The sequence below is a fragment of the Pelobates fuscus genome, chromosome 9, assembly GCF_036172605.1.
Source record: "Pelobates fuscus isolate aPelFus1 chromosome 9, aPelFus1.pri, whole genome shotgun sequence".
In the NCBI taxonomy this organism is placed as follows: domain Eukaryota; kingdom Metazoa; phylum Chordata; class Amphibia; order Anura; family Pelobatidae; genus Pelobates; species Pelobates fuscus.
Genome location: NC_086325.1, coordinates 118472600 through 118498754, shown reverse-complemented (window position 1 = coordinate 118498754; position 26155 = coordinate 118472600). Strand labels below are relative to the sequence as shown.

Here is a 26155-nt window from a genome sequence, read left to right as displayed (position 1 = left end):
TTTTGGTGACGCTAGTCCCTCTGAGTCCCGATCGGTGATCCAATAAAGAATCTCTTCCTTCCTGAAGAAACCTGTGTCCATCTCTCTGTGCTTGGCTTCCGTCAGTTTCTCCGGTATCAGTATGGCAGCCCAGAAATGAAAATTACCCCCATCATGGCATACCATTTGAAAAAGTAGACATCCCAGGGTATTCAAAATGGGGTATGGTCTATTGTAGTAGCCACTTGGGCACAAACCCTAGCCAAAGTTAGCGTTTTTTTTTGTGTTTTCTTTTTTTTACATAAAATCTGTACTTTCACTGATAATATTATTGTTAGTATATAGTTTACTGCCCTGAAACACTCCTAGTTCTGCTCAGTGAGGTCTCACGAGCGCCATGGTACCCCCCATGTATAGGTTTTATGGGGTTTTGGAAAGTATCAGGGTCATATATACGGCTTATCCATTTATGCTTTTTCACCTTGAAATTTGTCAGATTAGTTTGCAGTGTCCAGGCTGCCTTTGAGACCGTATGGCAGCCAAGAAATGAAAATTACCCCCATCATGGCATACCATTTGAAAAAGTAGACATCCCAGGGTATTCAAAATGGGGTATGCCCAGTCTTTTCTAGTAGCCACTTGGGCACAAACCCTAGCCAAATTTAGTGTTTGTTTGTTTTTTTTGCATTTTTCACATAAAATCTGTACTTTCACTGATAATATTATTGTTAGTATATAGTTTACTGCCCTGAAACACTCCTAGTTCTGCTCAGTGAGGTCTCACGAGCGCCATGGTACCCCCCATGTATAGGTTTTATGGTGTTTTGGAAAGTTACACTGTCATATATACGGCTTATCCATTTAGGCTTTAGTACATTGAAATTTGGCAAAGTGATTTTCTGGGCCTATATCGCATTTGAGAGAGCATGGCAGCCTGGGTAATAACATTTCCACTATTATGGCATACCATTTTCAAAAGTAGGCAACCCAGAGTATAAGAAATGGTGCATTGCAAGATGTTTGGTCTAACCACTTTATCAGAAATGAAGGGCCCACATAGGGGTTATAGCTTTATTTGTGCTTTTTCACGCACATGAACTCCATTTTCACAGGACATTTCATATTCCTGATATGAGTTATTGCAACAAAGCCTCACTATTTGTATTTAACATTGTCTCCTGAATGTAACAGTACCCCCATGTACTAGATTTTCTGTTTTGGGGGGGGGGGAAGTCACGGGGACAAAAATATTAGATGTCCTTTTCAAAGTTGGCAATTTGACAAAGTGATTTTCTGGGTCTATCTCGCCTTTGAGAGAGCATGGCAGCCTGGGTAATAACATTCCCACCGTTATGGCAAACCATTTTCAAAAGTAGGCACCCCAGAGTATAACAAATGGCATAATTTGAGATGTTAGGTCTAGCCATTTTAACAGAAATGCTGGGCCCATGTAGTGATTTCTACTTTGATTTTTGTCTTTTTAATCAGATAAATAGCATTTTCACTGGAAATGTCATAATCCTGATATTAGTTAGTGCACTAGAGACTTAGTATTTTGATTTAACACTGTCTTTTGAATATAACAGTACCTACATGTACCATGTTTCCAGGTTTTTATTATATCACATGAATAGAACAGTACCCCACATACACTTTGATCTGAAGGCAGAGAGAGGCAGATAGATCTTTGATATCACATAGAGAGTCACTGTGCGAAAAGTTTGAGAAGTGTAAAAAAAATATTATTTTTTGTAACCCTTTCAGTGCTAATCACAGCATTAACCCTGTGATCAGTTTTTTATTGGGAAGTCACATTTCAAGTACTACAAATGTAGTATTTTGAGTTGTTTGGTGTAGCCACTTTAGAATGGCTAGCGTAAACAGGGACAGGCCAAGGTCAGGGGAATCCAGAATTCAGAGTAGTCGGTAAAACAAGCCAATGGGTCGGTACAGGCAGCTAACAAAGCGTAGTCAGGACAAGCCGAGGTCAGAAATCCAGGTAAATCAAGCAAACAAACTGCCAAAGTCCCATACAGAGTGATTCAGAAATTCAGCTCTGTATGGTAGACTTTGAAACAGTCTGTTATGCAGAGGGCGGGTAGAGATGGGCAGGTTGGACAATAAAAACTGGAGTCCTTTCGGACTCCTTTCTTGTAGCAAACACGGCACTTTTTTGGGGGAGCTTTTTTACTAGGGGTGGATGGGATTCGGGAAGGGAAGTGTTTGCCACAAAGTCTTTGGAGATCTCCTGATTCCAAAGTGGGATTGGGGGGCTGGGTAAATAACATACGGGACAAAATGCTTAATGTGAATTCGAGGAAAGGGCAGGGCCTACCTATGACCTCTTTTGTATAGAGGACATAGGCATTGAAAATTGCAATCTGGCTCACGTAGATTGCAATTTTCTTGTACCAGGTCCTAGTTTTTCGGTTCACCAGATAGGGCTGTATGCATTGGTCAGCCAAGTCTACTCCCCCCATAAACTTGCTGTAGTCTACAATGCACTTCGGCTTTTCCAGATGCTCAGTGCTACCTCTCACAGACACTGGCACTGTACTTTCGTCATGCATCGTAGACAGCATGTATACATCTTTCCTATCTCTGAAGCAAAGAGCAAGCAACTCATCCTGGCGGAGAGCTGAAGAGGAACCTCTACTGCTTCTGCCACTTGCCAGGGCTTGGGGGAAACCCCTGCGATTCTTCCTCACTGTGCCACAGGCTAGGGTTTCAAAACAATATAAATTTTTAAATAATTCTATACTGGTATAATAATTGTCAACCCATAGCCTATATCCCTTATTCAACAAGGGAAGGATTAGATCCCAAACAATCTTGCCACTTGTACCCACAGAATCAGGGCATCCTGGTGGGTCAAGATGGCTATCCTTCCCCTGGTAAATGCGAAACGCCCATGTGTAACCAGTACAGGATTCACATAATTTATAAAATTTAACGCCATACCGGGACCGCTTCGATGGAATATATTGCTTAAATAGCAGTCGACCTTTAAATTTCATAAGGGACTCGTCAATTGAAATATCTTTATCGGGGACATAATTTTCAGAAAATTTGTCTGACAGGAGTTGAATAAAGGGCCGAATTTTATATAGCCTGTCAAACAGTGGGTCGTTTCTAGGGGGACACAGCGAGTTATCATTAAAATGAAGGAATCGCAGCAGTTGCAGGTAGCGATCCCTCAACATAACCTCAGGGAAAAGAGGTGTAGCCAGGATACGTTGCTTGCTCCAGTAGGACCTGATACTGGGCTTTTTTACAATACCCATCATTAGGGTTAAAGCCCAAAACCGCTTCATCTCTGCGACATCCGTGGGTCTCCACATATTCCTGCGACCATGATGGGACCCCGGATGTGCAGAGAGATACTGCATAGCAAACAAATTCGTTTGCTGAGCCATGAGCTCAAATATATCGTCTGACATAAAGAGCTCAAAAAAACGAATTGGCTCGCAGTCGTCCACTGTTACAGTGATGCCAGGTGTAACAGTGAACGGCGGTATTTCTGGGGCCATCATATTTGGAGGCACCCAGTCTCCGCCTGGCATTGGGCTTGCTGAGCGTCCTCTTGTGAGTGGTGGTGGGGCACCATCAGTTGAGGTCTCACTCAGAGGCTCAATGTCAGAGGCAGTGATAGTGTCACTGTCTTGCAGAGTGTCACTATCACTGCCTGCCAGAATGGCATACGCCTCCTCGGCTGAGTAGCGACGTGCCATTCTAGGGGGACAAATTAATTAATTTATATACTAAAGTGGGTAATTAATTATCTACCTGCCTAACACCTACTACCCGCCCTCAAAAAATAATATAAATGTACTGATCACAGTATAGGCAGCTGCAATCAGTACACTGAAAGGGTTATTTTCAGATCTATAAAAATAACCCTAAAAAAAAGTCAGTCTGATCAGATAGCCCTCTGATCACAGTGATCACTGATACAGTACTGTACAGCAGATAAACTGTACAGTTTAGTGATCACGGCAGCGGGGAAAGGGTTAAGGGAGATTTGGGTTGCTGCGACTGACACAAAGGGTCAAAAAAAATTAGAAATAATTTTTTTGACCCAAAAAAGTTTTTAAAACTGAAAGGGTTATTTTTTGATCTGTAAAAATAACCCTAAAAAAGGTCAGTCTGATCAGAGAGCCCTCTGATCACAGTGATCACTGATACAGTACTGTACAGCAGATATACTGTACAGTATAGTGATCACGGCAGCGGGGAAAGGGTAATGGAGATTTGGGTTGCTGCGACTGACACAAAGGGTCAAAAAAAATTAGAAATAATTTTTTTGACCCAAAAAAGTTTTTAAAACTGAAAGGGTTATTTTTTGATCTGTAAAAATAACCCTAAAAAAGGTCAGTCTGATCAGAGAGCCCTCTGATCACAGTGATCACTGATACAGTACTGTACAGCAGATATACTGTACAGTATAGTGATCACGGCAGCGGGGAAAGGGTAATGGAGATTTGGGTTGCTGTGACTGACACAAAGGATCAAAAAAAATTAGAAATATTTTTTTTTTGATCCAAAAAAATAATAATAAATAAATACCCTAATCAGGTTGATCACAGTAATATGCTGTGATCAGCACTGAAAGGGTTAAATAAAATATAAATTTTAAAGTCACTGAAGGGGTTTTTACCCCTTTAGCAACATGGGAATGGGGGGTGGGAGGGAGAGGGGCACTGCAGAGTCCTGCAGTGCCAGGAAAACAAATGTTTTCCTGGCACTGGAGAGTCCCTTTATCCCCTTAAGACCGTAGGACGTTCTAGGCCGTCCTTAATTGGCCGGCTCTAAACGCCGCAGGACGGCATAGAACGTCCTGTGCGGTCTTACCCCCCACGTGGCCGGTGGCACATGGCCGCTGCAGATCGCGGTCGGGGGGCATGCCTGGCCCCCCAGGCAGCCCCCCTGTGCCTGGGGACCGCGGTCTGCAGCTTCTGATTGCAGTGACAGGCTGTCACTGCAATCGGTATTAACATGTGTCAGCCGATTTGAAATCGGCTGATACATGGAGCCGGACGCATTCTGCTGCAGCTGATCGCGGTCGGGGGACATGCCTGGCCCCCCAGGCGTCAGTGACCACGATCTGCACTGTCAGGCTACAGTCTGATCACACTGACAGGCTGCCATAGCCTGTCAGTGCGATCAGTGTTACTATGTGTCAGCCTATTGGCTGACACATGTAACTGCAGCCATTAGCCCCCTACAGATCGCGGTGGGGGGCATGCCTGTACCACCCAGGCACTCCACCTGTGGCCAATTACCGCGATCTGTAGGAGGTGATCACAGTGACAGCCAGTCACTGTGATCACTGTTAGTATGTGTCAGCCAATGATCTCAGATCACTGGCTGACACATTGTCTCTGCCCCTCTCCTCACCTCACTTCGATCTGAGAGAGAGAGGCAAAGAGATCGTTGCTTTTGCAGCTCCTGTGGAAAAATAAAGTTTTACATTTTTTTAAAAGTTTTAAAATTTACATTTTATTTAACCCTTTCAGTGCTGATCACAGCATGTTACTTAAATTATTTCTAATTTTTTTTTTACCCTTTGTGTCAGTCGCAGCAACCCAAATCTCCCTTAACCCCTTAAGGACCAAACTTCTGGAATAAAATGGAATTATGACGTGTCAGACATGTCATGTGTCCTTAAGGGGTTAACCCTTTCCCCGCTGCCGTGATCACTATACTGTTGCTGTACAGTACTGTATCAGTGATCACTGTGATCAGAGGGCTCTCTGATCAGACTGACTTTTTTTGTTAGGGTTATTTTTATAGATCTAAAAATAACCCTTTCAGTGTACTGATTGCAGCTGCCTATACTGTGATCAGTACATTTATAATATTTTTTGAGGGCGGGTAGTAGGTGTTAGGCAGGTAGATAATTAATTAGTCCCCCTAGAATGGCACGTCGCTACTCAGCCGAGGAGGCGTATGCCACTATCACTGCCTCTGACATTGAGCCTCTGAGTGAGACCTCAAGTGATGGTGCCCCACCACCACTCACAAGAGGACGCTCAGCAAGCCCAATGCCAGGCGGAGACTGGGTGCCTCCAAATATGATGGCCCCAGAAATACCGCCGTTCACTGTTACACCTGGCATCACTGTAACAGTGGACGACTGCGAGCCAATTCGTTTTTTTGAGCTCTTTATGTCAGACGATATATTTGAGCTCATGGCTCAGCAAACAAATTTGTTTGCTATGCAATATCTCTCTGCACATCCGGGGTCCCATCATGGTCGCAGGAATATGTGGAGACCCACGGATGTCGCAGAGATGAAGCGGTTTTGGGCTTTAACCCCAATGATGGGTATTGTTAAAAAGCCCAGTATCAGGTCCTACTGGAGCAAGCAACGTATCCTGGCTACACCTCTTTTCCCTGAGGTTATGTTGAGGGATCGCTACCTGCAACTGCTGCGATTCCTTCATTTTAATGATAACTCGCTGTGTCCCCCTAGAAACGACCCACTGTTTGACAGGCTATATAAAATTCGGCCCTTTATTCAACTCCTGTCAGACAGATTTTCTGAAAATTATGTCCCCGATAAAGATATTTAAATTGACGAGTCCCTTATGAAATTTAAAGGTCGACTGCTATTTAAGCAATATATTCCATCGAAGCGGTCCCGGTATGGCGTTAAATTTTATAAATTATGTGAATCCTGTACTGGTTACACATGGGCGTTTCGCATTTACCAGGGGAAGGATAGCCATCTTGACCCACCAGGATGCCCTGATTCTGTGGGTACAAGTGGCAAGATTGTTTGGGATCTAATCCTTCCCTTGTTGAATAAGGGATATAGGCTATGGGTTGACAATTATTATACCAGTATAGAATTATTTAAAAATTTATATTGTTTTGAAACCCTAGCCTGTGGCACAGTGAGGAAGAATCGCAGGGGTTTCCCCCAAGCCCTGGCAAGAGGCAGAAGCAGTAGAGGTTCCTCTTCAGCTCTCCGCCAGGATGAGTTGCTTGCTCTTCGCTTCAGAGATAGGAAAGAGGTATACATGCTGTCTACGATGCATGACGAAAGTACAGTGCCAGTGTCTGTGAGAGGTAGCACTGAGCATCTGGAAAAGCCGAAGTGCATTGTAGACTACAGCAAGTTTATGGGGGGAGTAGACTTGGCTGACCAATGCATACAGCCCTATCTGCTGAACCGAAAAACTAGGACCTGGTACAAGAAAATTGCAATCTACGTGAGCCAGATTGCAATTTTCAATGCCTATGTCCTCTATACAAAAGAGATCATAGGTAGGCCCTGCCCTTTCCTCGAATTCACATTAAGCATTTTATCCCGTATGTTATTTACCCAGCCCCCCAATCCCACTTTGGAATCAGGAGATCTCCAAAGACTTTGTGGCAAACACTTCCCTTCCCAAATTCCATCCACTCCTAGTAAAAAAGCTCCCCAAAGAAAGTGCCGTGTTTGCTACAAGAAAGAAGTCCGAAAGGACTCCAGTTATTATTGTCCAACCTGCCCATCTCTACCCGCCCTCTGCATAACAGACTGTTTCAAAGTCTACCATACAGAGCTGAACTTCTGAATCACTCTGTATGGGACTTTGGCAGTTTGTTTGCTTGATTTACCTGGATTTCTGACCTCGGCTTGTCCTGACTACGCTTTGTTAGCTGCCTGTACCGACCCATTGGCTTGTTTTACCGACTACTCTGAATTCTGGATTCCCCTGACCTTGGCCTGTCCCTGTTTACGCTAGCCATTCTAAAGTGGTTACACCAAACAACTCAAAATACTACATTTGTAGTACTTGAAATGTGACTTCCCAATAAAAAAGTGATCACAGGGTTAATGCTGTGATTAGCACTGAAAGGGTTACAAAAAATAATATTTTTTTTACACTTCTCAAACTTTTCACACAGTGACTCTCTATGTGATATCAAAGATCTATCTGCCTCTCTCTGCCTTCAGATCAAAGTGTATGTGGGTACTGTTCTATTCAGGTGATATATTAAAAACCTGGAAACATGGTACATGTAGGTACTGTTATATTCAAAAGACAGCGTTAAATCAAAACACAGTCTCTAGTGCACTAACTAATATCAGTATTATGAAATTTCCAGTGAAAATGCTATTTATCTGATTAAAAAGACAAAAATCAAAGTAGAAATCGCTACATGGGCCCAGCATTTCTATTAAAATGGCTAGACCAAACATCTCAAATTATGCCATTTGTTATACTCCGGGGTGCCTACTTTTGAAAATGGTTTGCCATAACGGTGGGAATGTTATTACCCAGGCTGCCATACTCTCTGAAAAGCTACATAGGCCCAGAAAATAATTTTGGCAAACTTACAAGCTGAAAGGGCATCTAATATATTTCGCCCTGTGACTTATCAGTAAAATCTGAAATAATAGTGCTTGGGGGTACCGTTATATTCAGAAGACAGTGTTTAATCAAAATCCCAAGTCTCTAGTGCACTAACTAATATCAGTATTATGACATTTCCAGTGAAAATGCAATTTATCTGATTAAAAAAAACAAAAATCAAAGTAGAAATCGCTACATGGGCCCAGCATTTCTGTTAAAATGGCTAGACCAAACATCTCAAATTATGCAATTTGTTATACTCTGGGTTGCCTTCTTTTGAAAATGGTATGCCATAATAGTGGAAATGTTATTACCCAGGCTGCCATGCTCTCTCAAAGGCGAGATAGACCCAGAAAATCACTTTGTCAAATTGCCAACTTTGAAAAGGACATCTAATATTTTTGTCCCCGTGACTTCCCCCCCCCCCCAAAACAGAAAATCTAGTACATGGGGGTACTGTTACATTCAGGAGACAATGTTAAATACAAATAGTGAGGCTTTGTTGCAATAACTCATATCAGGAATATGAAATGTCCTGTGAAAAAGCACAAATAAAGCTATAACCGCTATGTGGGCCCTTAATTTCTGATAAAGTGGTTAGACCAAACATCTTGCAATGCACCATTTCTTATACTCTGGGTTGCCTACTTTTGAAAATGGTATGCCATAATAGTGGAAATGTTATTACCCAGGCTGCCATGCTCTCTCAAATGCGATATATGCCCAGAAAATCACTTTGCCAAATTTCAATGTAATAAAGCCTAAATGGATAAGCCGTATATATGACAGTGTAACTTTCCAAAACACCATAAAACCTATACATGGGGGGTACCATGGCACTCGTGAGACATCACTGAGCAGAACTAGGAGTGTTTCAGGGCAGTAAACAATATACTAACAATAATATTATCAGTGAAAGTACAGATTTTATGTAAAAAAACAAAAACGCTAACTTTGGCTAGGGTTTGTGCCCAAGTGGCTACTACCCCATTTTCAATACCCTGGGATGTCTACTTTTTCAAATGGTATGCCATGATGGGGGTAATTTTCATTTCTGGGCTGCCATACGGTCTAAAAGGCAACCTAGGTCACTCAAACCAATCTGTCAAATTTCTATGCAGAAAATAAAATAATGGACAAGCCGTATATTTGACTAACTTTCCAAAACCCCATAGAACCTATACATGGGGGGTACTGTTTTACTCGTGAGACATTTCTGAATACAAATATGTATGTTTTATTGCAGGAAAACCGAACAGTATTCTGACATTAACAGTTAAATTGCCATGCTGAAATTGAAAAATAACAAGATTTCATAATTTTTTCAAGTTTTTTAGATTTTATTCATATAAAATGGAGTTCCATATATGAATGTTTGATATTAAATGAAAGCTCTGTTTCCCCTGAACATGATATATAATAAGTGTGGGTGCACTTAGTATGAAAGAGGTAAATTATTGTTGAACAGACATATAGTAAAATTCTGTGGTTTGTTTACATTTTTTTTGGATCACAACCTGTACATTTGGCTGCGGTCTTAAGGGGTTAACTATGCAATTGTTTGGTTTCCCTTCTTCCTTAACCCCTTAAGGACCGCTGACGGTTCAGGACCGTCAGCGGTAAAACGTGCGTTTGGACCGCTGACGGTCCTGAACGGTCATAATGGTCTGCGGCAACTTACCTGATCGCCGTCGGTCCCACGGCGGCGATCAGCTCTCCTCCCGGTCCAGGGGTACTGCCTGTATGCCCGGGCAGTCCCCCCTCGGCAGATCAGGACCCCACGGCCATGTGATCACTCGATCACATGACCGCAATAGGTGTCTGTGTATCTGCCTGCAGGGGGACTGTCTGTGCTGACAGGCAGTCTCCCTGCAAGTGAAAAATAAAAAAAATTGTTACAAAAAAAAAAAACAATCCGTGTAAAAAAAAAAATATAATATGTATATATATATATATATATATATATATATATATATATATATATATATATATATATATATATATATATATATATATATATATATATGATGTATATACACACACACATGTATTATATCTATATATACCTACATATAATATATGTATATATATCATATATATATATATATATATAGTCATACTAAGTGTATTTTTATATTTATATATACATATATCAATATAAAAATACACTTATATTTAAATTACACACGAATATATACAATATATATATAATAACTATATATATGGTATATATTATTATAAAATACAAATAATATGTTAATAAAATAAATAACAAAAAAAATTTTTTTAAAAAAAATTATATATATATGCAATTTTATTCTAACAGTATTTTGATATTGATATATATATATATTTATATCAAAATACACTTAGAATGTAATGATATATATATCTATGCATAAATAAATAAAAATAATACGAAATATACATATGTCCACATACATAATTACATAAATATACACAGACGTCAAATATATAAATATGTATATATATTAAAATTATACGTGCATATTTATGTAATTAAATATACCCTGTAACTTTCTATGACACCCTAAATCCTGTACATGGGGGTACTGTTTTACTCGGGAGACCTCGCTGAACACAAATATTAGTGTTTCAAAACAGTAAAACATATCACAGCGATGATATTGTCAGTGAAAGTGAAGTTTTTTGCATTTTTCACACACAAACAGCTCTTTCACTGAGGATATTATTGCTGTGATATATTTTACTGTTCTGATACACTAATATTTGTGTTCAGCGAAGTCTCCTGAGTATATCAGTACCCCACATGTAGAGGTTTTATAGTGTTTGTGAAAGTTACAGGGTCAAATATAAGGCTTGATTTTACTTTTTATTGGTTAGGTTGCCTTTGAGAGCGTATGGTAGCCAAGGAATGATAATTAGCCCCATGATGGCATACCATTTGCAAAAGAAGACAACCCAAGGTATTGCAAATGGGGTATGTTCAGCCTTTTTTAGTAGCCACCTAGTCACAAACACTGGCCAAAGTTAGCGTTTTTTGCATTTTTAAACACACAAACACATATAAATGCTAACTTTGGCCAGTGTTTGTGACTAGGTGGCTACTAAAAAAGACTGGACATACCCCATTTTGAATACCCTGGGTTGTCTACTTTAAAAAAATATGTACATGTTAGGTGTGTTTCGGGGATTTATGACAGATAACGGTGTTACAATGTCACTATTGATACAGCAATTTCCTACTTGTATTTATAGGCCTATAACTTGCAAAAAAAGCAATAAAGCATGTAAACACTGGGTGTTTTTAAACTCGGGACAAAATTTTGAATCTATTTAGCAGTTTTTTTCATTAGCTTTTGTAGATAAGCAAAAGATTTTTCAAGTAAAAGTCCAAAAACATGTTTTTTTTAAAAATTTTCACCATATTTTTTTTTTTTAATACAATATATGACATAATACAAATAATGGTATGTAAAGAAAGCCCTTCTTGTCGTGAAAAAAACAATATATAACTTGTATGGGAACCGTAAATGAGAGAGCGGAAAATTACAGCTAAACACAAACACCACAAAAGTGTTAAAACTGCTCTGGTCCTTAACGTACAAACATCGCAAAAACAGGCTGGTCCTTAACCCTTTAAGTCCGGCGGGCGTATATTTACGTCCTTTTAAAAGCGGCTCTAAACGCCGCAGGGCGTAAATATACGCCCGCCGTTTTTTTTAAAAACTTACCCGGTCGCCGGTGGTCCCACGCCGGCGATCGCGGTTGGGGGGACTCCCAGGGAGCCTCCCCGCGGCAGATCTTCCTCCTCCGGTCCCTCCCGGTCATGTGAGAGTGAGGTCCTTGCGAGGACCTCACAATCACATGGCCGGTATAGCTGGCTCAGGCATTGCCAGCAGGGGGACCAACTGTAATGACAGTTGGTCCCCCTGCTGGCTGAAAATCAAATTAAAATTAATTAAATAAGTGTAAAAAAAAAATATATATATACTTAGATTATATATATACATATATATATATATATTATATATACATATATACATATACATACATATATACACACACACACACACATACACCGTCTAGGTGGATTTTAATATTACTTTATATATATATATATATATATATATATATATATATATATAAATATCAAATTACACGTAGACTGATACTGATTAAATATATATATAATTATTGTTATATATATATATATATATATATTTATAAATAATATAAAAAAAATATGTAAATACGTAAAAAAAATTAATAAAAAAATTAAAAATAAATTAAAAAATATATATAGATGTGTTTTATTTCGTTCTAACTGTATTGTGATATTAATATATATATTTATATCAAAATACACGTAGAACGAATATATATATCTATATACATAAATATATACGTATATATCACTATATATACCTATATATAAATAAAAATATTTAAAAAAAAAAATATATATATACACATATGTATATATATATATATATATATATATATATATATATATATATATATATATATATATATACACACACACATATATTAATTCTACACATATATTTATGTAATAATTTTACATAATTAGGTATCCTAATTAATTACAATTAGCGGGACCTGCCTGACAACCCATGCCGAAAGTATAAGGAATTTAATTTGCTAGAACTATATTTAACCCTATAACTTTCCAAGACACCATAAAACCTGTACATGGGGGGTACTGTTTTACTCGGGAGACTTCGCTGAAAACAAATATTAGTGTTTCAAAACAGTAAAATGTATTACAACGATGATATCGCCAGTAAAAGTGACATTTTTTGCATTTTTCACGCACAAACAGCACTTACGTGGACGATATTATTGCAATACTTTTTACTGTTTTGAAACACAAATATTTGTGTTCAGCGAAGTCTCCCGAGTACAACAGTACCCCTCATGTACAGGTTTTATGGTGTTTTCAAAAATTACAGCGTCAAATATAAGGCTTGTGTTTCATTTTTTTCACATTAAAATTCGCCAGATTGCTTACGTTGCCTTTATGACCCTATGGTAGCCCAAGAATGAAAATTACCCCTATGATGGCATACTATTTGCAATAGTAGACAACCCAAGGTATTGCAAATGGGGTATGTCCAGTCTTTTTTAGTAGCCACTTAGTCACAAACACTGGACAAAATTGGCGTTTTTTGCATTTTTCACACACAAACAAATACTAACGCTAACTTTGGCCAGTGTTTGTGACCAAATGGCTACTAAAAAAGACTGGACATCCCTTATTTGCAATACCTTGGGTCGTCTACTATTGCAAATGGTATGCCATTATGGGTGTAAATTTATTTCCTGGGCTACTATACAGTCTCAAAGGCAACGTAACCAATCTGACGAATTTCAATTTCAAATGTAACACGCTATATTTGACCCTGTAACTTCCCAAAACACCATAATACCTGTACATAGGGGGTACTGTTTTACACGTAAGACTTTGCTGAATACAAATATGTGTATTTTATTGCAGTAAAAGCAAACAGTATTATGACATTGACAGTTAAAATGTCATGTAGAACTAAAAAAATGAAAAAAAATCTTATTTTCTCCCATTTTTTCATATTAAATTATGTTTCATAGCTAAATATTTGATATTAAATGAAAGCCCTGTGTCCCCTGAATAAAATGATATATAATAAAGGGGGGTGCATTTAATATGAAAGAGGTGAATTACAGTTTGACAGACATATAGCGCAAATGCCAGGTTTTGTTTACATTTTGTTTCGTTCACAACTTGTACATTTGGCTGCGGTGTTAAGGGGTTAAGGGGTAAAGGTATTATTTAAAAAAACAAACAAAAAAAACCCCAGCTTTTTAACCCCTTAAGGACCGGACTGTTTTTGCGATGTTGTACATTTGCGACCAGGCATCTTTTTGACACTTTTGTGGTGTTTGTGTTTAGCTGTAGTTTTCCGCTCTCTCATTTACTGTTCCCATACAAATTATATATTGTTTTTTTCAGGACAAAAGGGGCTTTCTTTACATACCATTATTTTTATAATCTCATGTAATTTAATAAAAAAAAAAAAAAAAAGAAAAAATATGAAAAATTGAAAAAAATACATGTTTTTTTTACTTTTATGTGAAAAATCTTTTACTCATCTACAAAAGCGAATGAAAAAAACTGCTAAATAGATTCAAAATGTTGTCCTGAGTTTAAAAATACCCAGTGTTTACATGCTTTTTGCTATTTTTTTGCATGTTATAGGGCTATAAGTACAAGTAGGATATTGCGGTTTCAAAACATACATTTTTAAAATGTATCAATAGTGACATTGTAACACTATTATCTGTCATAAATCTCTGAAAACCACCCCACATGTACATATTTTTTTTAAAGTAGACAACCCAAGGTATTCAATATGGGGTATGTCCAGACTTTTTTAGTAGCCACTTAGTCGCAAACACTGGCCAAAGTTAGCGTTCATATTTGTTTGTGTGTGAAAAAAGTAAAAAACTAAATTGAACGCTAATTTTGGCCAGTGTTTGTGACTAAGTGGCTACTAAAAAAGACTGGACATACACCATTTGCATTGAGAAAAGGTAGGAAGGGAACAGCGCTATAGTACTGATCACAAGGGGGAATAAAGCTGCACACCTGAGAGGAAGGGCAACCCTCAAACCCTTCAGAAAATGGAGAAAACAAAAGACAACAAATACAGGGTGCGCTGGATAAAATAAACGGAAATGTAAACACGGAAAAGGAAGTCTCTATAGGTACAGTGAAGACCTTGAGTAACTGTTCTTTTCTTCTCGCTTTGGAATCGCAGTAGTTGAATATGAAACACAAAAGCAGAGAAGGGGGGACCAATAGTGCAAAACCGTATTGTAGAGAGGATCACCAACAACACAGACGTAGAAAAATGCCAACTTACAATTGTTAGAGCTAAGCCCAGCTCTAGGTAAAACAGCTTACAGTGGTATTTGATACTCCCCACATGTAGGATATAACTGGGCAATTGGAGTCTCCACACGATTCTTTAAAACTTCTGAGACAGACGTCAGCATATAAAATATATAAAAGGAAAAACCCAATGGTGCAATAACTTTGGTACTGCAACGAACAGACAACACAGATGTCCTGAGAGTGCCAACTTACAATCTAAAGAGCTATATCCAGCTCTGAGTAAAACAGCATACAGTGGTATTTGAACTCCCCACGTGTAGGATATTCCTCTAGTGATGCTTGTAGTGCCGGTCTTATGAAAAATAAAATCACAAGACAAGGCCCATAGTGTTTTCCATATATAAAAAAGACAAAGAAATAAAAAGAAACGTACTTACAGTGTTCAGAGCAGCCACACTGCTCTATGAACCAGGCGTAGGTGGAATAATCCCCACCAGGGATTTCTTTTGCAGTACTGGATCTCGTTAAAAATGATGATAAAAAAATCAGCCAGGATAAGACAGCAGCATATAAAGTAAATGAACTAACCCAAAGTAAAAGGTAGTAACAAAATACTTTAATATAAAATAGAGTAAAAATACACAACGCGTTTCGCCAAACAGTAGGCTTTTTCAAGTGTAAAGATAATAATCCTGGCTTAATCACATACACCATTTGCAATACATTGGGTTGTCTTCTTTTGCAAATGGTATGCCATCATGGGGGTAATTCTCATTCCTCGGCTACCATAAGCTCTCAAAGGCAACGTAACCAACCTGGCCATTTTCAATGTAAAAATATTTGACCCATATATTTGACCCTGTAACTTTCAAAAACGCTATAAAACCTGTACATGGGGGTACTGTTATACTCAGGAGACTTTGCTGAACACAAATATTAGCGTTTCAAAACTGGAAAATGTATTACAACAATTATATCATCAGTAAAAGTGCTGTTTGTGTGTGGAAAAAAAAAAAGTCACTTTCACTGACAATATCATCGCTGTGATAAGATTTACGGTTTTGAATCACTAATATTTGTGTTCAGCGAAGTCTCCCGAGTAAAACAGTACCCCCCATGTACAGGTTTTAGTGTGTCGTAGAACGTTACAGGGTAAAATACAGTGATAGCAAATTAAATTCTCTGGACTTTCGACCTGGGTTGTCAGGCAGGTCCCTTAAATTACAATCAATAAAATTACTTAATTATGTAAAAATATTACATAAATACACATGTAGAATTTAAATATATATGCATATTTATAATATTTGAAGTCTACGTGTATATTTATATAATTATTTATGTAGTTTTGTATATGGACATATGTATATTTCGTATTCTTTTTATTTATTTATATATACATAGATATATATACACAATTTCATTCTAAGTATTTTGATATAAATATATATATTAATATCAAAATACAGTTAGAATAAAATTTCATATAGAAAAATATTTTTTTTAATTGTTATTATTTTTACATTGTATTTAATTTAAATTACTTATTATTTGTATTTTATAATATATATAGTTATATACATTATATTATACATTATATATATATATATACATTATATATACACATTATATATATATACACGTGTGTAATTTAATTATAAGTATTTTATATTAATATATGTACATATTAATATAAAAATACACTTAGTATGACATATATATATATATGATATATAGACGTATATTATATATATAATATACGTCTATATATAATTATTATTTTTATTTATTAATTTCAACTTTAATTTTTTTTAGGATTTTACAGCAGCAGGGAGACTGCCTGTCAGCACAGACAGTCCCCCTGCAGGCAGACACATGGACACCTATTGTGACCATGTGGTCTCCCTGTTGGGCGATCACATGGCCACAGGGGTCCTAATCCGCCATGGGGTGACTGGGCTGCAGGCAGTCTCCCCACACCGGGACCAACGCCGATCGCCGCCGGTGGAACAACAGCGATCGGGTAAGTATATTGGACCGTTAGGACGGTTCAGGACCGTCAGCGGTCGGCAAGGCAAAAATGCCAATGACGGTCCTGATCCGTCCTCGGTCCTTAAAGGGTTAAAGAGTTTGTCATTCAGCAAATTCTAAAAAGGAGCTTCGGCCAAAGAGTTTTTTATTCAATACAATAGATGTTCTATAACTTGTCAGCTATTTGGTGATCTAGCTTAAAAAAAAAAAAAAAAAAAAATTATACACATTTTGGGTTTAGTTCATAAAGATTCATTTGGGATCCACACCTTTTTTCCCATGACTTTGTTTTATCCTTCTTCGGTGCCTTTAGAATCAGTATTTGCTAACAAATCTTCAAGAGGTCTATGGTTCACTTAAGAGTGATCAATAATCCGCCAATATGTTTCATTAAAGGAACACTGTAGTCAAAATATAAAAGCAAGAAAGACAGGTCCCCATTACTTCTTTCTTGCTTTTATATTAAAGGGACACTATAGTCACCTAAACTACTTTAGCTAAATAAAGCAGTTTTAGTGTATAGATCATTCCCCTGCAATTTCACTGCTCAATTCACTGTCATTTAGGAGTTAACCCTTTAAGACCGGAGGGCGTACTATTACGTCCTTTTAAAAGCGGCTCTAAACGCCGCAGGGCGTAATAGTACGCCCTCCGGTTTTTAGTAACTTACCCGGTCGCCGGCGGTCCCACGCCGGCGATCGCGGTTGGGGGGACTCCCAGGGAGCCCCCCCGCGGCAGATCTTCATCCTCCGGTCCCTCCCGGTTATGTGAGAGTGAGGTCCTTGCGAGGACCTCACAATCACATGGCCGGTATAGCTGGCTCAGGCATTGCCAGCAGGGGGACCAACTGTAATGACAGTTAGTGCCCCTGCTGGCTGAAAATAAAATCAAATAAAGTTAAAAGTGTAAAAAAAAAATATATATACTTAGATTATATATATATATATATATATATATAATCTAAGTATATATATTTTTTTTTTACACTTTTAACTTTATTTGATTTTATTTTATATATATACACAAATAAGTACACACACATACACCGTCTAGGTGTATTTTAATATTAATATGTATATAATTATATATATATATATATATATATATATATATATATATATTAATATCAAATTACACGTAGACTGATACTGATTAAATATATATAATGATTGTTATATATATTTATAAATAATATAAAAAAATAAATATGTAAATACGTAAAAAAATAAAATTAAAAAAATAATTAAAAATAAAATATAAAAAAAATATATAGATGTGTTTTATTTCGTTCTAACTGTATTGTGATATTAATATATATATATATTTATATCAAAATACACGTAGAACGAAATAATATATATATACATAAATATATACGTATATATCACTATATATATACCTATATATAAATAAAAATATAAAAAAAAAATATATATATATATATATATATATATATATATACATACACACATATATATATTCTACACATATATTTATGTAATAATTTTACATAATTAGGTATCCTAATTAATTACAATTAGCGGGACCTGCCTGACCACCCATGCCGAAAGTATAGGGAATTTAATTTGCTAGCACTATATTTAACCCTATAACTTTCCAAGACACCATAAAACCTGTACATGGGGGGTACTGTTTTACTCGGGAGACTTCGCTGAACACAAATATTAGTGTTTCAAAACAGTAAAATATATTACAACCATGATATCGCCAGTAAAAGTGACGTTTTTTGCATTTTTCATTTTTGCACAAACAGCACTTACGTGGACGATATTATTGCTGCAATACTTTTTACTGTTTTGAAACACAAATATTTGTGTTCAGCGAAGTCTCCCGAGTACAACAGTACCCCTCATGTACAGGTTTTATGGTGTTTTCAAAAATTACAGCGTCAAATATAAGGCTTGTGTTTCATTTTTTTCACATTAAAATTCGCCAGATTGCTTACGTTGCCTTTATGACCCTATGGTAGCCCAAGAATGAAAATTACCCCTATGATGGCATACTATTTGCAATAGTAGACAACCAAAGGTATTGCAAATGGGGTATGTCCAGTCTTTTTTAGTAGCCACTTAGTCACAAACACTGGCCAAAATTGGCGTTTTTTGCATTTTTCACACACAAACAAATACTAACGCTAATTTTGGCCAGTGTTTGTGACCAAATGGCTACTAAAAAGACTGGACATCCCTTATTTGCAATACCTTGGGTCGTCTACTATTGCAAATGGTATGCCATTATGGGTGTAAATTTATTTCCTGGGCTACTATACAGTCTCAAAGGCAACGTAACCAATCTGGCGAATTTCAATTTCAAATGTAACACGCTATATTTGACCCTGTAACTTCCCAAAACACCATAAAACCTGTACATAGGGGGTACTGTTTTACACGTAAGACTTTGCTGAATACAAATATGTGTATTTTATTGCAGTAAAAGCAAACAGTATTATGACATTGACAGTTAAAATGTCATGTAGAACTAAATAAATCTTATTTTCTCCCATTTTTTTCATATTAAATTATGTTTCATAGCTAAATATTTGATATTAAATGAAAGCCCTGTTTCACCTGAATAAAATGATATATAATAAGGGGGGGTGCATTTAATAAGAAAGAGGTGAATTACGGTTGGACAGACATATAGCACAAATGCCAGGTTTTGTTTACGTTTTGTTTCGTTCACAACTTGTACATTTGGCTGCGGTGTTAAGGGGTTAAATCACTTTGTTGCTGTTTATGCAGCCCTAGCCACACCTCCCCTGGCTATGATTGACAGAGCCTGCATGAAAAAAAAAAAACTGGTTTCACTTTCAAACAGATGTAATTTACCTTAAATAATTGTATCTCAATCTCTAAATTGAACTTTAATCACATACAGGAGGCTCTTGCAGGGTCTAGCAAGCTATTAACATAGCAGGGGATAAGAAAATCTCAATTAAACAGAACTTGCAATAAAGAAAGCCTAAATAGGGCTCTCTTTACAGGAAGTGTTTATGGAAGGCTGTGCAAGTCACATGCAGGGAGGTGTGACTAGGGTTCATAAACAAAGGGATTTAACTCCTAAATGGCAGAGGATTGAGCAGTGAGGCTGCAGGGGCATGTTCTATACACCAGAACTGCTTCATTCAGCTAACGTTGTTCAGGTGACTATAGTGTCCCTTTAATTTTCTCTTGAAAAAAAATAAATCTATATTTTCGAGTCCAGCGCCAAAGATCCTCTGCAGGCCACGCCCCCTTTTTAGTCAAAATGATGAAGTAGCACGGCTCAGACGCTTCTCTTGGAGAAGAGTAATCGCTTTCTGGTGCGCATGCGCAGCACCAAATTGTTGAATGCCAAAGCGTTAAATGTCGCTCTATGAATAAACACTGAGCGCTCTACCGCGCATGTACACGGTATGCGCATTCGCGAGCTGAGCTGACAGCTCACCTAGCAGTCTATGCCTGTAACCCTGTTAAGTTTGTATACAAACACTATATATAGAGATCTCTATATATAGTGTTTGTATACAAACACAAATTGTAAATAGTGTACACAAACACACACACTATATCTATCACTCTATCTATATCTGACTATCCATCTATTTCTATCCACAGTATCTCTGTCTGTCTATATCACTTTTTATCTGTATCTAGCTATGTATCTATCTCTGACTCTTTTACTCCAACTCTTTCTCTCTCACCTTCACTCACTCCCTTACTCCCCCTGAAAACGGAGTGACCCAACACACGGAATATTAACCATCCAATAGGTAAAAGGACAATTACCAAAACCGGACTGAATGTAAAAATAAAGATAATAGTCAAAACAGGCCAAAGTCAAAGGGATAGAACACAAAAAGCAAGGGTGGAACAGCGCTGCAATAACTGATCACAAAGGGGCTGCACACCTAAATAGGAAGGTAACCCTCAAAACCTTCAAGGATAAATCGAACAAACAGAACAAAAGGATACAGGTAGCGCCAAAATAAATACAATATTGTGGTAAGTAATCAAAAAAGGTACAGAGTAATAGATAAAAATAACTACCAACTCAAAGAGTGGGATAGAAAAAAACTCACTCAAAAGTGAAAGGGATTCAATCTCACTCTAGAAGATTACCTCCTAAAGTAAACGTAACAAAGTATATGGTAATAACCTTTATTAAAACTAAAATTAAGCAAAGAAAAATACATATAATAGGTATAAAGCTTACCCTGGATAGAAACACCATAGAAAGTTGTTTTAGTGAAAATCACATAAAGGTGAGGAATTAAAAACCTGGGGATATTGTGGCGGAACCCGCCTCGCCACTGGGCATTGGAGGGGCCTGGCTGCCTGCCTCCTACCTGCTGACTATGGCCCCTGGAAAATTGGTACGTTTGAACTATATTTGGGCATGTTGTATTTTGTATTGCTGCTGGCCCTTTTAGAATCATCTGTGGACATATTGGGACTTTTGGGAATAAAGTCCCTTTAAGACTTTGTAGCATATTGCAGTAATACTGTCTTAAGTATATATGTATGTTATTATGTGTTCGGTTAAATTGTATTCATGTATACAGCATTCAACTGATTGTTCGGTAGAATCACTCCATTCATTATATTGAGTGAAACTACCGAACAACCAGACCACCCAGGAATAAGTGTGCCTCCAATTACTGTTTGCAACAATGTTGCAAACGGGTAATTGGCAATCTATGTAATGTGTTCTTTGTCCTCTGGGTGGCCGCCATTCGGGAAATAAACACGTGGCGGCAGCCATCTTAAATGGGAGAATGTCTCAAAAGAGGTTGTGTGAATAAATCTGGAGTTCCTGTTTTAACCCTCAGAGTGAAGTGTCGTCTCATTCTTAGGGGAGGATTTATTGCATGCTGTTTCAGTTTGACTGCTAGGAGTGCAAACCTATTCATATGGTTCCTATTCAACTGTCTACAGCATTCAGAGGCTTGAGAAGATTTATGTTTCTCAGATTCGGTGGTTGTGGTGTCTGCTGCAGTGCTTGAAGTCCTCAGGAAGCACTAGGAGCATCCTTTAACGGAGGTACCCAGTCGGGGTGCCAGGTGATCCGTTACAGATATGTTCCTTAATCTCATAGAAAATGATATATATATTGTATGTGCACATACGTATAAAGTCCGCTAAGTGGCAGTTTAGTATCTATGGCCTGCCTGTGGGCTAGATAGTAAGCCCAGGGTTTTCTAGGATATTGTCTCCTTTCCTCTAAAGTTAATAATTTCGGAGGGGGCTTTTTTTGATTTAAGGTACTGCTGTTATATACCGCTGTGGATTTTATGTATCTTTTAGTCTCATACTAGGGGATATATCACTAATGGATTTCCCCTATAGTTTATATTGCCAAACGAGACATATAGCTGTACAGCAGGGTCGGCTACATAGCTCTACACCCGTTTGTGCTTCTTTGTGAATTTATTTTCCACCAGTGAGCTATCTTGTATACTCTATTGAGACACTATTTATAATGACCACAGTTTAACTCTAGTACTATAATCGGCATTTCTACTATCGCTAGGTACCACGATCCCAGCTATATATATTACTTACGGATTTTACAGTTTTTGCGCGACTTGGTTTATTTAATTTTCATCTTTTGTACGGAGCAGTCTGTACTTATGTTCCGTTTCTCTTATATATTGGTCCACATATCGGATGTCCCTATAGTCTTATTTGATCCTCTTAAGGTTTTTAATTCCTCACCTTAATGTGATTTTCACTAACACAACTTTCTATGGTGTTTCTATCCAGGGTAAGCTTTAAACCTATTATATATATTTTCTTTGCTTAATTTTAGTTTAATAAAAGGTTATTACCATTTTCTTTGTTACGTTTACTTTAGGAGGTAATCTTCTAGAGTGAGATTGAATCCCATTCACTTTTGAGTGAGTGTTTTTTTCTATCCCACTCTTTCAGTTGGTAGTTAATTTACTTGTGTGGGGTTAAGCCCCAGTGTTACCTCTTGTAACCGACTTTGGGGTTCTGACGTTGGCTAGTCCAACATCACCACTCCTATCTCACATTTATAAGTGATAAAAATGTCCTTTTGGAGGTTTTAAAAGTCTTCAAATGTTGAATAAGATGTCTCTGGAGTGGTATCACACATCAATGGCATATGCAAAAGAGAAAATAGGTCTCCAGAAAACAGCAAATATGAAATATCAGAGTCAAGTCAAAGGAACCAGAAATCAGAATAGTCAGGGAAGAAGCAGAGTCAAAACCAGATAAACCCTAAACCAGATACAAACACACTCTTGGGACACTAGCAGGCTAGGAACCACAACAGGGCATTGAAACATTGAGCTTTTGTGTGTTTGGGGACGTGATTAATGTAGTCATGCCCCGAAAACATAAGAGGGTGTTTGTAAATCCGTCCCATAGTACTGCCCTTAGTCTGACGTCGGCACGCTGTGTAGAAGATCTTATCTCCCACACTGTCGGCTCTGACTGCTGAAAGCCTCCGGGGTTACTATATTACAGATCACAGCAAGCGCGTTCACAGTGCCTGCTGTGTCCTGATAGTATGTTTGATATTTTAAGCTAAAATGTGAAGACGTTAAATGTGAGTACTGCGCATCAGGCAGGACTTAACTAGGAAGTCCCTCTGGTTGCCATCGGAGTGACTGCCACTGGAGGTGTTTCTAGGTTCTAAGGTAAACACTGTATTTTCTCTGAAAATACAGTGTTTGCATGAAAAGGCCTGCAGGGATCTATTGTACTTACCTCAACAACCTCATTAAGCTGAAGTTGTTCTGGTGACTATAGTGTCCCTTTAAGGCAGTTAAGGTTTTTTTAATTATTCGCCCCAAGGTACAGCATTGTCTTTTGGTACACAATTCAGGTATCCCTCTTTTAAATTTTTTTTTTTGTAAAGTTCTTCAATTTCCTTATTTCAACAATCCAATAAATAAATAGCTGTAAAAAAAAAAAAAAAAAAAAAAAAAGTGCCTGAATGGTGGTATGTTATCACTTCAACGTCATTGAAGCCACTGCTCATGGGCAGCCACTAACGCATCGATAAATAACAGATAGTGATATAGTGACTTCCCTGTTTTGTCTCTATTCCCACTGGAACCTGCCCACTATACCTTCGTATTGTTACCTACACAAAAAATCAAATGGGAATAGAGGTATTACAATCAAAACGGAACCTAAATCACTGGTGTCCTAATCAATAGAGTTACAACTGGGAAATGCATCTTCTAAGTTGTACAGGTAGAACCCAGCTGGGAGCCATAGAGATATACCTACCATTCAGCTGGTGGCCAGAGGGGTATATCTACCATTCAGCTAGAGGCCAGAGGGGTATATCTACCATTCAGCTAGAGGCCAGAGGGGTATATCTACCATTCAGCTAGAGGCCAGAGGGGTATATCTACCATTCAGCTAGAGGCCAGAGGGGTATATCTACCATTCAGCTAGAGGCCAGAGGGGTATATCTACCATTCAGCTAGAGGCCAGAGGCGTATATCTACCATTCAGCTAGGAATCAGAAAGATATACCCTTCATTCAGCTGTGGGTTAGAGGGGTATATCTGTCATTCAGCTAGGAATCAGAATGATATATGTACTATTCAGCTAGGAATCAGACAGATAAACCTACCATTTAGCTGTGGGTTAGAGGGGTATATCTACCATTCAGCCACTACACACCTGATGATGTGTCGGTTACCAGGGCCAATTATAAACTGCGTTTAGTACCCCAGCTGTTGTGGACTTTATTTCCTATTTCGCTCAACCAGCTAAATGAAAGGCTAAGCATCAAGGGAGTTGTAGTGCATAGCCGCTTCCTCACTATAGATGACATGTAATCGCTGTATTTCGATGCTGCCGAATGTAAAATATTACCCTCCTCCTTTGTCACGGCGAACCTTTTCCCACATCACCTCCGTTCTTGATTAAATACCTTATTCCACTTGATTTTCAACTCCAGCATCTGTTCCCTTCTAGCCCGATCTACTCCAGTCACAGGGGCGCTGAGCGTGACGTGTTTCAGCAACCATGATACGACCACAGAGTTCTAAGCAGTAGATACAAAAACATGTCTCCTTTACAATGGCCATTTTGGTGGAGCAACTTCAAAGCCCCAGAGCGTTAGATGAAGATCTGATAGTTTACAGCTAGTACTGAAAACCGTAATTTAAAAGTGTTTGGTTCAATACAGAGCCGTTTGACCTGAGAAAATGGCATTATCTATTATAATTCAAAAGGCTGTAAGCACAATTGTGGTTTAAGGGACTCTATAGACACCAGAACAACTACAACTTAAAGTGTGATGTAATTCCAGTAAAATACAAGTTTAGCAGGCTAAGATTGCCACAAGGCATATGTATGTATATGTGTTTGTAGTATCAGTTAGTTAATAACACGTAGCTAAGATACTGTCATCACTGTACTGACCAGGTGCAGGAATGTAAGAACTGGAATTACGCGTCCCTCTCCTTTGTATCAGATGAGCCACGTGGTTAGACCGGATGGATGAGTTTAGACTCTATTCATTAAATAGGTTAAGGGTATGTGTGGGTGTAGTTAATTGTGGGAGGAGCTACAGTGCTATATAAGGAATGTACTCTATGTATTCAGTACTCAGACTTTGCTGTATTTTGGTGACGCTAGTCCCTCTGAGTCCCGATCGGTGATCCAATAAAGAATCTCTTCCTTCCTGAAGAAACCTGTGTCCATCTCTCTGTGCTTGGCTTCCGTCAGTTTCTCCGGTATCATTTGGTGCATTGGCTCATCGTTCAACGGTAGCTGAGAGGCAGAGGCGTGAGACGGTCTATCTTTGCCCACGTTCTCTACGGCTGCACCCCTGAACTTCTGCGTGGACCTCCCTTCGTCTCGGCGCCACTGGTCTGTTGTCCAGGAGATCATCGGCCTCTACGTGAGAAGTGCTGGGGTGTCCC

At 38.1% G+C, this 26155-nt stretch overlaps 1 protein-coding gene across 1 annotated transcript in view; it reads right to left on the bottom strand.

Annotated features, from left to right (window-relative positions):
* ZBTB6 (zinc finger and BTB domain containing 6) overlaps window positions 1–25307 on the bottom strand; it is a 64314-nt gene extending 39007 nt beyond the window's left edge. Inside the window, exon 1 of the mRNA XM_063432336.1 lies at window positions 25159–25307. The gene's annotated coding sequence lies outside the window, so the exon portion shown is untranslated. The remainder of the gene's footprint in view (window positions 1–25158) is intronic.
* Between the last annotated feature and the right edge of the window lie 848 nt (window positions 25308–26155).